We start from the raw sequence: 15,931 nt of genomic DNA on the forward strand, positions 1-15,931 counted from the left end.
TAGTATCATCACCAAACTCCCAAAACTTTACCCTTAGACTATCCACTGTTGACCTCACCCAATTCCTAAAAGGTCAGTATGGGGCGTGCATAAGTGGACCAGTGTGCCTTCCATCCCATCCTAATGTTACTCCCTTACTAGTATCTGTCCGCGTTGCATTCGAAAGCTACTGGCGAGGCACAGGAATGTGTGACACAGGAACTCAGGAACTGAAGCCGATGAAGAATGAAAACAATTCAGCAGGAACTGGTTGAAGAAGTTTTACAACAGGTCCTTCGTTCATGTATGGGAAATGAAAGAATTCGCTTCATTGCTGCTGTTTTTACCTGTCACAGGTGTGACATCTATATAATAGTAGGTATATAAAAACATGTGTGTATTTGAATGCAAAGTTGTGTCAAAATTTCAAAGCGATCAGTGGAAGTCCTGCATGTTTTTACCTGTCGCAGGTGTGACATCTATATAATAAAGGTATAAAAAAATATGTGCATATTCAAATGCAACAATTCAAAGCAATAGGTGAAGAACTTAAAAAATTTCAAGCCAATCGGTGAAGAACTTTCAGAGATTTAAGATTTTGAACAAAGAAACATTTACATTTTTATTTATATATGTTTTTAATATCTTCCTTCACTTAGTTTAACCCCGTTGCAAATTCTTCAGGTTTTTGGTGCACTCTTTCATTTAAACTTTTAGCCATTGAATCAAATACAGTGATCCCCCGGTTATTGCGTCCCCGACCATTGCGAACAGGGTAATTTGCGATTTTTGAACCCGGAAGTCAAAACACCATCTGCGCATGCGTGCCCTTTTTTTCTATGGGCACGCATGCGTAGATGGCGCCCGGCAGATCAGCTGCTGGGCGGCTTCCCTGGGTCTTCCCCCTCTTGCTGGCGGGAGGGCGAAGCCCCCCCCCAGCACCCGCTCGCCCGCCCTTCGCCCTTCGCCCGGGAAGTTCGCCAGGAGTCAGCGGAGAACGGCGCGCCTGTTTTAAAACGATCGGAGCCGGCCGGCTCCGATCGTTTTAAAACAGGCGTGCCGTTCTCCGCTGACTCCTAAAGCGGGGAAGTTCGCCAGGAGTCAGCGGAGAACGGCGCAACTGTTTTAAAACGATCGGAGCTTTCCAATGAGTCCCAAAGACAAACGTCAAACTTCCGCGTTTGTCTTCGGGACTCATTGGAAAGCCGTGCGGGTGTTTTAAAACGTCCCCGCCGACTTGGGGGGCTCGCTAGCACCCCCCCAAACCCGGGTTGGGGGTTCGGGGGGGTGCTAGCGAGCCCCCCATGTCGGCGGCGGCGTTTTAAAACAGCCGCACCGCCCCCAATCTTCGGCTCCTCGCTAGCGCTGCGGAAGTTAAAAACACCATCTGCACATGCGCAGATGGTGTTTTTACTTCCGCAGCGCTACTTCGCGAAAACCCGCTCGTTGCGGGGGGTCCTGGAACGGAACCCTCGCAACGAGCGGGGGATCACTGTATATTGAACATCTCTTGTTATTTTTTAATTCAAGAGCATTTTTGCACAAAACTCTCCATAAAAAATTGGACATTAAAATCCTGTTTCTCTTCTGTCTTTATTTTTTTCTTCTTTCATTTTTTTCATTTTCTTTCTCTCACTTTTTCTTTACTTTTTTCTTTCACTTTGTTTCTCTCTCTCTTCTTCCCTCCCTCAGTCCCTTCTCTTTTTTCTATGTCTCTATTTTGCTTGATATGTAGTTCTAAAAATACTTGATTAGAATTCTCTGATTCTTAATCAACTTCAGTGGCCAATATAAAGCATACTAAATGAATAATCTTTAAGGAATGTTCAGTATAAAAAAAATTATAAGGGTTCCAAAACAACATTGTTTCTTACCTCAGTCCCTTCTCTTTTTTCTATGTCTCTACAGTGATCCCTCGAGTTTCGCGATCTCGATTATTGCGAAACGCTATATCGCTTTTTTCCACCCGATGACGTCACTCTCTTCCTTCCTTTCTCTCTCTCTTTCTCTCTCTTGCTTCTTCCTCTCTCACACTCTCTTCCTCCCTCTCTCATCTCTTTCTTTCCTTCTCTCTCTTTCTCTATCTCTCCCCCTCTTGCTGGCCGGCGGCGGGCGGCAGGCGGCGGGCGGGCAGGGGCATCAGCGAGGAGTCGGGGTTTCCCCTTTGCGTGGGCGGCGGGGAAACCCGATCTTCGTCTGCTCGCTGCTGCTGCGGCCGCCGAGCAGCTGATCTGGTCGACAGCGCAGCAGCAGTGAGCAGACGAAGATCGGGGTTTCCCCGCCGCCCACGCAAAGGGGAAACCCCGATTCGGCTCCTCGCTGCTGCCGCGCTGCCGACCAGATCAGCTGCTCGGTGGCCGAAGGAACATTCCCTGGGTCTTCCCCTTTGCGGGTGGACAAGCGGCGAGCGGGGCGAGCGGCGAGCGGGCAGGCAGCGGACAAGTGGCGGGTGGACAAGCGGCGGGCGGGCAGGCGGAGGACAAGCGGCGGGCGGGCGGCGAGCGGAAGTAAAAACACCATGGAAAAGCGGTGCGCATGCGCAGATTGTGTTTTTACTTCCGCACCGCTACTTCGCGAAAAATCGATTATCGCGAGGGGTCTTGGAATGGAACCCTCGCGATAATCGAGGGATCACTGTATTTTGCTTGATATGTAGTTCTAAAAATACTTGATTAGAATTCTCTGATTCTTAATCAACTTCAGTGACCTCATGGCCAATATAAAACATACTAAATGAATAATCTTTAAGGAATGTTCAGTATAAAAAAAATTATAAGGGTTCCAAAACAACATTGTTTCTTACCTCAAAATTGCTGTTTCCATAATGGAAGAGGAGGAGGAAAGGGAAAAAAGAGAGTGTTCTGTCGGGCTCTCTGGTAGAATCCTCCCAAAAATTCACAGGCACAAATTTCAGACACACACACATTTGAAAATTCAAAACAATGTTCTTTATAATGAAAATTCACTTAAACCAAACCCTCTTTTGATATAGCAAAGAGCACTCGTCTCCAACCAAACTGGTAATTTGTACAAGTCCCTTATCAGTTCTGTGATACTTAGCTTGCAGCTGTGAGGCAATTCACAGTCCTTCTTCTTTCACAAAGTGAAACACACTTTGCTCTGGTTTAGTTTCAAAGCGGGGGGAAATCAGCACACAAAAGGTCAAAGTCAGTAAAGCAGTCAGGAAACACAATGATCAGATAATCCTCCACAATGGTCAAACCCACAGGCTGCTATTTATAGCAGCCTCACTAATTACCACAGCCCCACCCAACCACAGGTGGCCTCATTTCCTTTGATAATAATCTCTCAGTTGTTGTTGCCTATGCATCGCTCTCCACATGCGTGGCTGTATCACTAACTCTTGTTCTGAATCCAAGGAGGAGCTAGATAATTGATCTCCTTCTGAGCTGTCTGCCACACTCTCAGCCTCCCTGTCACTCATGTCTTCTTGGTCAGAGGAGCCTTCATCATCAGATTCCACCGGGGGGGGGGGGGCAAAACAGACCTGCAGCATGTGGATGTCTCCCCCACATCCACAGTCCTTGGGGCAGGAGCTGGGCCATAGCTAACCACAACAGAGAGAGGAAATTTTCTTCTTCTACAATTAAGGAACAATATGTATAAGGAAAATGGAATGAAATACTAAAGTTCTTCAAAATTTATATAGCATTTTCAATAAATAATTCCAATACCATAGCCTTTTCAATAAATAACCAATAGCTCATCAATAAAAGTCCAGAATGGCTAAAATCACTTCATATCAACACCAAAAACCCGAACTTTGCCATTGCCATTCCATGCAATAACTCAGATGAAGTCTCATTTTGAAGGCAATAAAATACTTTAATTGTAGTTCACCAAGGGAGTGTGTTGGACATAACAGCATTCAGCCTGGCAATTAACATGTAATCTACTCAGCCAAAGTAAAAGCCAAAATAGAAAGAAAAAAACTAAGTCACACATGAAAGTTAAAATTTAATAGCTGAAGCAGCATCTCTAAAATGCAGACAGTGGTCATTCCTTAGGAGCAGATTTCTTTTAAAAAATTATATACATAAATCAAAATTTCATCATTCACGATTAAAATAAAAATATTTTTGTTTTTATTCATTTACATTATTTTCCTTTTATATATCCATCTCTCCCTGGGGCTGCCACTTGAGAGGGCCATACTCAGAAAAACCTTCCTTTCTGAATATGGATTTAGCCCACAAAATTAGCATATATTCCCACCCAAATCTATCTCTGTTTCGGAAATTGATTCCACATCTCTATGGATCCTTTTATGGGAAGTAAGCCCACTGGGTCGGCTGAAGCACTGTCCACAATCCATGCATTTATATGGCTTCTCCCCTGTGTGTGTCCTTTTATGGGAAATAAGATTACTGTATTCACTAAAACACCTTCCACATTCCACACATTTATAGGGCTTCTCCCCTGTATGGATCCTTTTATGGGAAGTAAGGCTACTGCGTTGACCAAAAACCCTTCCACAATCCATGCATTTAAATGGCTTCTCTCCTGTGTGTGTCCTTTTATGGGAAATAAGGTTACTGTGTTCGCTGAAGCTCTTTCCACACTCCATGCATTTATACGGCCTCTCTCCTGTGTGGATCCTTTTATGGGATGTAAGATTGCCAAGTTCACTGAAGCCTTTTCCACACTCCATACATTTATATGGTTTATCCCCCGTATGAATCCTTTTATGTCTCATAAGGGAAGAATTTACATGGAAGCCCTTTCCACACTCCATGCATTTATATGGCTTCTCCCCTCTATGGACCCATGTATGAGAAGCAAGTTGACTGCTGTGAGTAAAAGTCTTTCCACATTCCACGCAGTTGTATGGCCTCACCCCTGTGTGGATCGCTTTGTGGGAAGCAAGTTGACTGTTATGAGTAAAAGTCTTTCCACATTCCATGCACTTGTAAAGCCTCTCCCCTGTGTGGATCCGTTTATGGGTTGTAAGATCACTATGTATTCTGAAGTCTTTCCCACACTCTATGCATTTATATGGTTTCTCCCCTGTGTGGATCCTTTTGTGGGAAGTAAGATCATTATGTATTCTGAAGCTCTTTCCACACTCCATGCATTTATATGGCTTCTCCCCTGTGTGGATCCTTTTGTGGGAAGTAAGATTACCGTTGCAACTAAAGCCCTTTCCACACTCCACGCATTTATAGGGCTTCTCCCCTGTGTGGATCCTTTGATGGGATGTAAGACTACTGGGTTTGCTGAAGCCCTTTCCACATTCCGTGCACTTCAACAGTTTTTCCTCTGTGTGGATAATTTTATGAATCATAAGTGTCTTGTTTCCACTGAAGCTTTTTCCATGCTCAGGGGATTCATTCGGCTTCTCTCCCATGTGAATATTTCTGTGTGATGCAAGAGACTCATTTTCCTGAGAAGGTGTGAAAGTACAATTGTATTGCTGTCCATTGTTTTTGTATATACAATCTGGTCCTTTGACTTGGGTCAGATGCTGTCCATTTACCTCTAATGTGTCTTTGGACAGTCTTATACCTTTCCCAATATATTTCTTCTTTGTTTTCCTTGGTTGCTCAAGAAACGGCATCTCAGCCTCAATGGAAAACGTGCCTTCCTTATTCCAATCGTTTGACTGATTTCTCTCCTGCCTTTGGAATTTCGTTTGAATTTCATGCTTTTCCATTATGTCTCCATGGCTGGACACTTTGAAGGATTCCCTGGATTCTTTATGTCCATTATCACCTTCAAAAGGGAACAGTAACAAGAACGACAGCAAGGTTAGGGGAAAAGATCAATCTGTCAGAATTTATAATAATTAGAAACATAGAAACATAGAAGACTGACAGCAGAAAAAGACCTCACGGTCCATCTAGTCTGCCCTTATACTATTTCTTGTATTTTATCTTAGGATGGATATATGTTTATCCCAGGCATGTTTAAATTCAGTTACTGTGGATTTATCTACCAAGTCTGCTGAAAGTTTGTTCCAAGGATCTACTACTCTTTCAGTAAAATAATATTTTCTCACGTTGCTTTTGATCTTTCCCCCAACTAACCTCAGATTGTGTCCCCTTGTTCTTGTGTTCATTTTCCTATTAAAAACACTTCCCTCCTGGATCTTATTTAACCCTTTAACATATTTAAATGTTTCGATCATGTCCCCCCTTTCCCTTCTGTCCTCCAGACTATACAGATTGAGTTCATTAAGTCTTTCCTGATACGTTTTATGCTTAAGACTTTCCACCATTCTTGTAGCCCATCTTTGGACCTGTTCAATTTTGTCAATATCTTTTTGTAGGTGAGGTCTCCAGAACTGAACACAGTATTCCAAATGTGGTCTCACCAGCGCTCTATATAGCGGGATCACAATCTCCCTCTTCCTGCTTGTTATATCTCTAGCTATGCAGCCAATATATTGCACACTGGCAAACAAACAGACACACAAACACACACATACATACTTACTGCCTTACAGGCAGACTTCCCAGGTTCAAATCCTGGTAAGGGTATGGCTAGCTGATGAGAGCAAAACAGTTTGAAATAGATCTAAACTATCCTCCCTTCCTTTTCATTATCAACAAAAAATATTTTACACACACAGACACACACACACAGCAGACACAGACACACACATAATCTTTTAATGACCATGTAATCCCTTGCATTGGGGTGGAGTCAGGTGGCAAGTGAATGGAGCTGAGGGTTTACTGCAGGGGTCCCCAAACTTGTCAACTTTAAGACTTGTGGACTTCAACTCTCAGAATTCTCCAGCCAGTTCTGCTGGCTGGAGAATTCTGGGAATTGAAGTCCACAAATCTTAAAGTTGACAAGTTTGAAGACCTCTGGTTTACTGGCTGCATTTATTTATTTGTTTGTTTATTTATTTGTTTATTTATTTATTTATTTATTCATTCGTTTGTTTGTTTATTGGATTTGTATGCTGCCCCTCTCCGTAGACTCGGGGCGGCTAACAACAACAATAAAAACAGCATGTAAATCCAATACTACAACAAATAAAAAACCCTTATTTTAAAACCAATCATACCTACAAGCAAACATACCATGCATAAATTGTAAGGGCCTAGGGGGAAAGAGTATCTCAGTTCCCCCATGCCTGACGGCAGAGGTGGGTTTTAAGGAGCTTACGAAAGGCGAGGAGGGTGGGGGCAATTCTAATCTCCGGGGGGAGTTGGTTCCAGAGGGATGCTCTTCCTGTAGCCAGTGCAGAGTTTTCAGCAGATATATTCTCATTGTGACCAGAGAGAAACATCTGCCTCTACCTAAGATAGAACTCACAGCCTTCTGATTGTGAAGCGAGAGTTCCATCTCTACGCCACCACTCATTTGCATACTTACTGCATTCAATTATGGCATGACATAATAATTTCTATATGCATGAATCATAACTCTAAAAATAGCTAAATAACAACAACAATAATAATAATAACAGAAAAATGGAAAGAACAATTGAAATGATCAGCAAACAAGGGAGGAAAGTAAAGAACTGGACATCACCTGGCAGTGATCAACTGCATGGATTTTGGCTCAAATATCTGACCAGTCTGCATGAAAAAATGGCCCAACAATTCAATGAAATGCTGCAAAAATGAAGTATCAGTGAATGGTTGACAACTGGGAGAGCATATCTAATACCAAAAGATCCTGGAAGAGAAGCCGCACCAGGAAACTGCAGGCCAATAACGCGTCTAACCACTATGTTTAAACTATTGACTGGCATTATAGCTGACAGAATTCAAGATTATCTTGAGGAGAATGACATCTTACCAAATGAACAGAAAGGCAACAAACGAAATAACAGGGGCACAAAAGACTAGCTTTTAACAGACAAAATGATTCTGGAGAACTGCAAAAACTGAAAACCTTCACACAATGTGGAATAATTATAAAAAAGCTTTTGACTCACTCCCACACTGTCGAATCATCAAGTCCCTAGACACCATTGGGATCTGCAAAACTGTTGGCACTTTCAATGAAAACATGATGAAACACTGGAAAACTGAACTGTTTGTTGGAAATGAAAACTACGGATCTGTCAATATCAAAAGAGGAACTTTCCAAGGAGGCTCATTTTCCTCATTGCTTTTCAATATTGCCATGATCCCATTGTCAGCAATCTTACAAAAAACAAACCTTGGCTATCAAACATCCAAGAAATCTAATACAATTTCATATCTGCTATACAGTGTTCCCTCAATTTTCGCGGGGGATGCGTTCCGAGACTGCCCGCGAAAATCGAATTTCCGCGAAATAGAGATGCGGAAGTAAATACACTATTTTTGGCTATGAACAGTGTCACAAGCCTTCCCTTAACATTTTAAACCCCTAAATTACAATTTCCCATTCCCTTAGCAACCATTTAGATTATTACTCACCATGTTTATTTATTAAGGTTTATTTAAAAAAATATTGGTGATGACATATGACATCATCGGGCAGGAAAAACCGTGGTATAGGGGGGGAAACCGCAAAGTATTTTTTAATTAATATTTTTGAAAAACCGTGGTATAGACTTTTCATGAAGTTCGAACCCGCGAAAATCGAGGGAACACTGTACTTGGATGAGCTGAAGCTGTATGGAAAAACTGAAAGTGAAAAGACATTCTCTGCCCAATATTGTCCGAAACTTTAGCATTGATATCAGCATGGAGTTTGGTTTGGACAAATCTGCCACAGTAGCACTGAAGAAGAGTAAAATCACTGAAAGCGTGCGCATAAATATGCCTAATGGTCAAGCCATAAAGTGTCATCAGCCAGAGGCCTATAAATACCTGGGCATACTACAACTGGACAACATCAAACATGGGTATGTAAAAAATGTAGTCAGCAAAGAATACACACAAAGAGACAGAAAAATTCTCAAAAGCAAGTTCAATGGAGGCAATACCATCAAGGCCATATTGTCATAAGATATACTGCTGGCATAATAAACTGGACACAGGCTGAACTGGACAGAAAACTCATGACCATTCACTATTCACCCTTGTAGTGATGTCGACAGACTATATCTGTCCAGAAAATCTGGTGGCAGAGGACTTTTACAAGTAAAACAAACAGTAGAAGAAAAACGTGCATTGGCAGAATATGTCAAAGAAAATGAAGAACCTGTATTGAAGTAAACAACCAGAAGCTCTGAAAGCAGACAAAGAATCAGTATAGGAAAACTACAATGCAAACCAGAGCTGAGAGCTGGCTCAATAAAGCTTTGCATGGGCAATTCCTTGACAAGATTGAAGGAAAAGTTGATAAGGAGAAGACCTGGTTATGGCTCACGAATGGTACACTGAAGGAGAAGACAGAAGGTTTGATTCTTGCAGCCCAGGAGCAAACAATCAGAACAAATGCAATCAAGCCCAGGATTGAAAAATCTGCTGATGACCCCAAATGCAGACTTTGCAAGGAAGCTGATGAAGCAATTGATCACATCCTCAGTGGCTGCAAGAAAATTGCACAGACAGACTACAGAGGCACAACTATGTGGCCCAGATGCTTCATTGGAACCTATGCCACAACTACCACCTACCAGTGGTAAAGAACTGGTGGGATCATAAAACTGAAAAGTAGTTGAAAACAAACATGCCAAAATACTTTGGGACTTTCGAATTCAAACTGACAAAGTTTCGGAACACAATACACCGGAACTCACAATTGTGGAAAAGGAAAAAAATGTTGATCATTGATGTTGCCATAATGGGTGACAGCCGCATTGATGAAAAACAAGAAAAACTTAGCCGATATCAGGATATTAAAATACAGTGATCCCTCGATTAGCACGGTCTCGATTAGCGCGAAACGCTGCAACGCGGTTTTTCAAAAAATATTAATTAAAAAAATAAAATATTAAAAAATAAAAAATAAGTCCACACTAGTTCTCTCTCTCTTTCTCTCCCTGTTGCCGGCGTGGTATATGAGAGAGAAAGAGAGAGGCAGAGGTCGGGCGCATTACCGGGAGGTGGAGGCGGCGTGAGGACGCTGGGTGCCGGGGACACCGAGGAGGGGGTGGACGTGGCCTCTCAGCTGCAGAGGCGGAGGCAACGGCGGAGTCCGGCGCTGGGGCCATGCGGGGCCGCTCATCCAGGGGGGCGTGGACTGGCAAGTCGCCCTCCTTTCTCTTTCTTTCTCTCTCTTATACCACACTGGTAACAGGGAGAGAAAGAGAGAGAGCGGAAGGCACCTTGCCGGTCCACGCCCCCCTAGATGAGCGGCTCCGCATGGCCCCAGCGCTGCCCAGGCAAAGGGGAAACCCCAAGATCGCTTGCCGCTTGCCGTATTGCAGCGAAGGAGGCGAAGCAAGGCTCCAAGCTGCAATACGGCAAGCGGCAAGCGATCTTGGGGTTTCCCCTTTGCCTGGGCGGCGGGAAGACCAAGGGAAGGTTCCTTCAGCCGCCCAACACCTGATCCGCTCTGCAGCGCGGCAACGGGGAAACCCCATCTTCGGCTCCTCGCTGCTTCCGCGCTGCGGAGCAGATCAGCTGTTGGGCGGCTGAAGGAACCTTCCCTTGGTCTTCCCCGCCGCCCACACGCAAACTCCACCATCTGCGCATGTGCGGCCATGAAAAAAATGGCGCACATGCGCAGATGGTGGTTTTTACTTCCGCATCCAGTATAACGCGGAAATCGGTTAGCGCGGGAGGTCTTGGAACGTAACCCCTGCGCTAATCAAGAGATCACTGTATAACAACTCTAGCATAAACTAGTACAGGTGGTCCCAGTAAGTAATCGGCACATTGGGTGTGTGCAAAAAGATCTCAACCGGCATTTGAAAACAATAAACATTGAAAAAAATCACGATCTGTCAGTTGCAAAAGGCCACCGTACTTGGATATGCATGCATCATACGAAAATACCTCACACAATCCTAGATGCTTGGGAAGTGTTCGACTTGTGATATTGTGATACGAAATTCAGCACATCAATCTCGTTTGCTGTGTATTACTGTTTTTTGTGGTGGTGGTGATGATGATGATAATAATAATAATAATAATAATAATAATAACAACAACAACAACAACAACCTATAATTACAAAATGTCTTCCTGAACGCTGCAATTAGACAAAAGGAACCGCTTACCAAGAGAAGCCACGTTGCTGTAATTTTCCAGCATGACTTCCCAATGCAGAGCTTTTTGGTCAGGATCCAGCTCAGACCATTCCTCCTCGGAGAAATCCACAGCCACCTCCTCGAAGGAGACAAGGCCCTCCTGACAGAGAAAGAGAGTACACAAAATGCGTAAGCGGCAGCAAGAGGCCACAGAAGTCAAGGAAAATCAAAGTATGTGTCAGGGCAAGGGAGGCCTGGTTGCAACTATCCTAAGGTGGTAATAATAATAATAATAATAATAATAATAATAATAATAATAATAATAATAATAATGATGATAATGATAATAATGATAATAATAAATAATAATAATAACAACAAAACAACAACAATAAGAATAAGAATAATAATAATAATAATAAAAATAAAAATAATATTTATTAGACTTATATGCCGCCCCTCTCTGAGGACTTGGAGTGGGTTCGGGGAATGATGACGTGCTCCATCATTGCCATCTCCGGCCCAGTTTGATTTTCACCAGTGAGCCACGCTCCACCTCGTGTAACTAGGTACAATAGAGGGTGGGGTGTCTTAACCAGGGCTTATTTTGGGGTAGGCCTTGCATTAGGTGCACATGTAAAATCAAGCTTGAACTTATTTTTGAGATCTTATTTTTACAGAAACATGGCAGCATAATTACAAATATTGTACAGTAATCATAATTGGCAATGTAGCGCTTTTTGAAAGTACTGATTTTAAAAAAACATTAATGGAAGGAGACATATTATGTACACCACCATGACTTTCCTGAATACAGTTCCAATAAATACATTTCTTTTTCTTACCTGAATTGGCGTTTCAACCACTGTTTCAACTGCACATTCAAGAAGAGCAAAGTTCCTCTTATTCGTCCCTGTGAGGGAGACAGAATTTTAAACTGCATATTTGTAATGTAGGAGATGGTATTCTATAAATGACAAAACATAGAGAAAAATGAAACAGCAGAGATCTCTCTGGGGAATGGGAGAGTCTTGTATTACCTGTGATAGTGTCTTGATTTGGATCATTCTGAGAGGTCCTCCTGAAAAACATTTCGAGAGTTGAATTTGATGGACGCCCGCTTCCCTCAGGATCTCTGATCTCCATCATGAAGGGCTTGAAAAAGCAGGCAAAAAATAAGAAGAATGAATGGACAATACACATCAAGATTCTTCTTGATGAAGAATCTTGAAGCTCCAGAATCCATCAGTGAGGTTGAAAAGTGGAAAGGAAGGACTACCACAAACAAACAAAACAAGTTCCTGCAAGAATTATCAGAGTATCTCCACATATAATGAATACCAAGGAAGCTTGGTAGGCAAGAGTTAAGAATTCAAACCATTAGATTTAGTCTATTAGATTTAATCAATTCTGAGCTCCCAAATAAAGGTGTCTCACCTGCAACTCAGTCCTCTCCTTCTGCTCCACCACCTGGCTCAGGAGAAAGCCTTCTGCCAGGGCCACTGCCTGGGAGCTGGTCTCTGCTCCACACTCCCGCACCCAGCTCTCCATCTGCAGGGGCAGAAGTGCCAGGAACTGCTCCAGAACAACCAGGTCCAGCATTTGTGCTTTTGTGTGCTTGTCTGGTCTCAACCATTGACTACAAAAGGAATGGAGTTGGCTGCAAAGTCCTCGGGGACCTTCATCCTCCTTGTATTGAAAGCTCCTGAAGTTCCTGGGCTTAACTTTTGAAAGGGTAGTTGTTTCCTCCAAGATCTTTTGCCCAGTTCTTGCCCAGATCTCCCCATAGTTCCCAGGCTGGACACAAGAGCCTTTTACAATTTCCTCACTTGCTAAATATTGGGTTTTCATTCTTTCTCTGCCCTGTAGTGCAACTCCAAATGGGTCCAGGGAATCTTGTGTAATTCCAAACACTTTTGTTTTCATAGTACCATTCTTGTAGCTCCAAGCAAGTCCTTCAGCCATCTGAGAGAGAGAGGCAGCATACAAGTCTAATAAATAATAATAATAATAATAATAATAATAATAATAATAATAATAATAATAAATGGTGTTACTAATGGCTTCCGATTTCTGTATATGAGATTAATTAGAAAGTGTTGATTTAATTCCCAATTAAAACATATGAATATAACGGAAAGAAATGTTTCTTTGAACCGAGCAGTTTCACATTAGAGTGATATTGAGCACTTCATCCCTGTGCATGAAGTGTCTTGGGTACAAACTTTGGGATTGAACTCCATAATGGATTTGCAACACTGACTTTTAAGAGCCAAATCACACAATCACACACAGGCAGATTCCACAAAGCATACCCAAAACACAAAGAGGCCAAGCAACTGTTCACATGAAACACCGGGTTGGGGATGCCCTGGTTCACTCACCCTCCTAAGAGAAATTGAACTCCTGAGGATCCAAGCCTATTTTAGTCTCCTCCAGCACATAAGGAGAAGGCGGGCACAATCACCCGCAGTTGCTCCCTTGCAACCATGTTCTTATTTCCTGCTCCAAATTTGCCCTCCAAGCTCTCCCCATCTCCCCCCTCGGAGCTTTCTCCAGGCTATTGGGGGGGGGGGGTTTGAGAGGCTCCCCCAGGACCCTTCCTCCTCTCTGGGGATTTGTTTCTGGGGCAACGCGGCTCATTCTGAGCATGCTTCCCTCTGCCTGCCACCTGCGTGGAGAGGGGCGGCAGGGGAACATGGGATCCGGGCTCTCCCATCCCAGGGCTTAGAAGATTGAACCTGCATGGGGACTCGGCTTCCATCCCTTCTTTCTCTAGAACGAGCAAACCCCTCCCCGCCCTTTGCACGCGGAGACACACTCACACACCCGCCACTTACCCTGCCCACCTCTAGTTGTCCTCCCTTCAAGACTTTCCTGCACCCATTTAAACCTCCCAAGAAGCTCAAAGGGTGCAAAAGTGCCAGAGTACTGGATCCTAAAAAGACCGTGACGTCACTTCCTTCCCATTCTCCTAGTCCTAATGTATTTTCTCCCTCAAGTGGCCGAATGGTGAATCGCAAGATGTGCCGTTGTCTTTTCTGTGAGAGTCACCTGGTGGATTCTGTGCGCAAGGAAGGCGCTTATGCAATTGGTGGAAATGAGGCGTTTGCCATCGGATCCCAGGAGGACGTAGGCTGTCATTTCCAGATATAGATATACAGTATAGATATAGATTTGCTTGCTTGCTTACTTACACGCTTGCTTGCTTAATCTAGTACGTATTGGTAGTATACAAAGATATAACAAATATATAACAAGGTTTATATCCATGATACTAGTAAGAGAAAAACATTAGGATAGGGACGGTAGGCATGCTAGTGCACTTATACGCGCCCCTTACTGACCTCTTAGGAATCGGGAGAGGTCAACAGTGGATAATCTAAGGGTAAAGTTTTGGGGGCTAGGCGATGATACTACAGAATCAGGTAGTGAGTTCCATGCATTAACTACTCGGTTGCTAAAGTCATATTTCCTGCAGTCGAGTTTGGAGCGGTTTACTTTAAGTTTGTATCTGTTGTGTGCTCATGTGTTGTTGTGGTTGAAGCTGAAGTAGTGGTTGATAGGAAGGATATTATAGCAGATGATTTTATGGGCAATGCTTAGGTCTGTTTAAGGCGAAGTACAGTGGAACCCCGACATAAGAGCTGCTCTACTTAAGAGCAACTCGAGATAAGAGCTGGGAGAGGAGAGATATTTTTGTTCTACTTACAAGCCCAAATTCGAGATACAAGCGCCAAGGAGCTGTCTCCTGAAGCCAAACGCTAACTTCCGCGTTCGGCTTCAGGAGACAGCTGCGAAGCGGCGCGCGTGTTTTAAAAGGTTGCAGCCGGCCTGGGGGGCTCGGGGGGGTGCTTGCAGCTTTCTTTCTTGCTCTTTTTCTTTCTCTCTTTTACCTTCCCTTCCTCTATTTCTTCTTTTCTTTCTCCTTCCCACCTTCTTCCCTCCCTCCCTCCCTTCACTCCTTCCTCTCTTACTCTCCCCTTTCATAAGTTTCCTTGCTTCCTTCCTCTGTTCCTGTCCCTCCCCCCTTTCTTTCTTTCTTTCTTTCTTTCTTTCTTTCTTTCTTGCTCTTTTTCTTTCTCTCTTTTACCTTCCCTTCCTCTATTTCTTCTTTTCTTTCTCCTTCCCACCTTCTTCCCTCCCTCCCTCCCTCCCTCCACTCATTCCTCTCTTACTCTCCCCTTTCATAAGTTTCCTTGCTTCCTTCCTCTGTTCCTGTCCCTTCCCTCTTTCCTTCCTTCCTTCCTTCCCACCCTCCGTCCATTCATTCACCCATTCCTCTCTTGATCGCTTAAAGCCGGTCCCTGGTGCAAAAAGGGTTGGGGACCTCTGTCCTACAGGATTGGGTGGCAGAGAAGTTGAACATATGTAAATTTAAAAGTTTAAGAAAGTTTACAAGTTAAGTGAAAGAAACTTCATTATTCATTTATATGTACATGTACATTTCTTCATTAAAAACATGTCTTTCTGCATAATTTAGACTAACTTTGTGAGTTTTTTGAGGGCTGGAACCAATTAAAATTATTTACATTAATTCCTATGGGGAAAAGTCGTTCGAGATAAGAGCTGCTCGACTTAAGAGCCAGGTCCGGAACGAATTAAACTCGTATCTCGAGGTACCACTGTAGTTCTAAGCTTTCTAAGCTAGAACTTCCAATTGGCTGTTGGGCTGATTTTTACTCTCCCCAGACTTCAGAAAGCTTTCCTGAACCCTGTTGATGGTGAAAAATGGTCCAAAGGGCCTACCGACATTCGGAGGCTTCATTGAGGTCTGTGCGCAGATGGGTTGGCAGGTGCGTGGAGGTTGTGCGCATGTGCAGGGGAGAAGGTAATGCATTTTGGGTGTGAGCACACATTCACACTATCTTGTGTATGTGTGCACCCTTTTGACACCAGAGC

General features: G+C 43.4%; 1 pseudogene; it reads right to left on the reverse strand.

Moving 5' to 3' along the window:
* Positions 1-14,017, reverse strand: part of LOC139160363 (zinc finger protein 721-like) — a 48,617-nt pseudogene extending 34,600 nt beyond the window's left edge.
* Positions 14,018-15,931: the final 1,914 nt, after the last annotated feature.

The sequence above is a fragment of the Erythrolamprus reginae genome, chromosome 2, assembly GCF_031021105.1.
Source record: "Erythrolamprus reginae isolate rEryReg1 chromosome 2, rEryReg1.hap1, whole genome shotgun sequence".
Taxonomy (NCBI): Eukaryota; Metazoa; Chordata; class Lepidosauria; order Squamata; family Dipsadidae; genus Erythrolamprus; species Erythrolamprus reginae.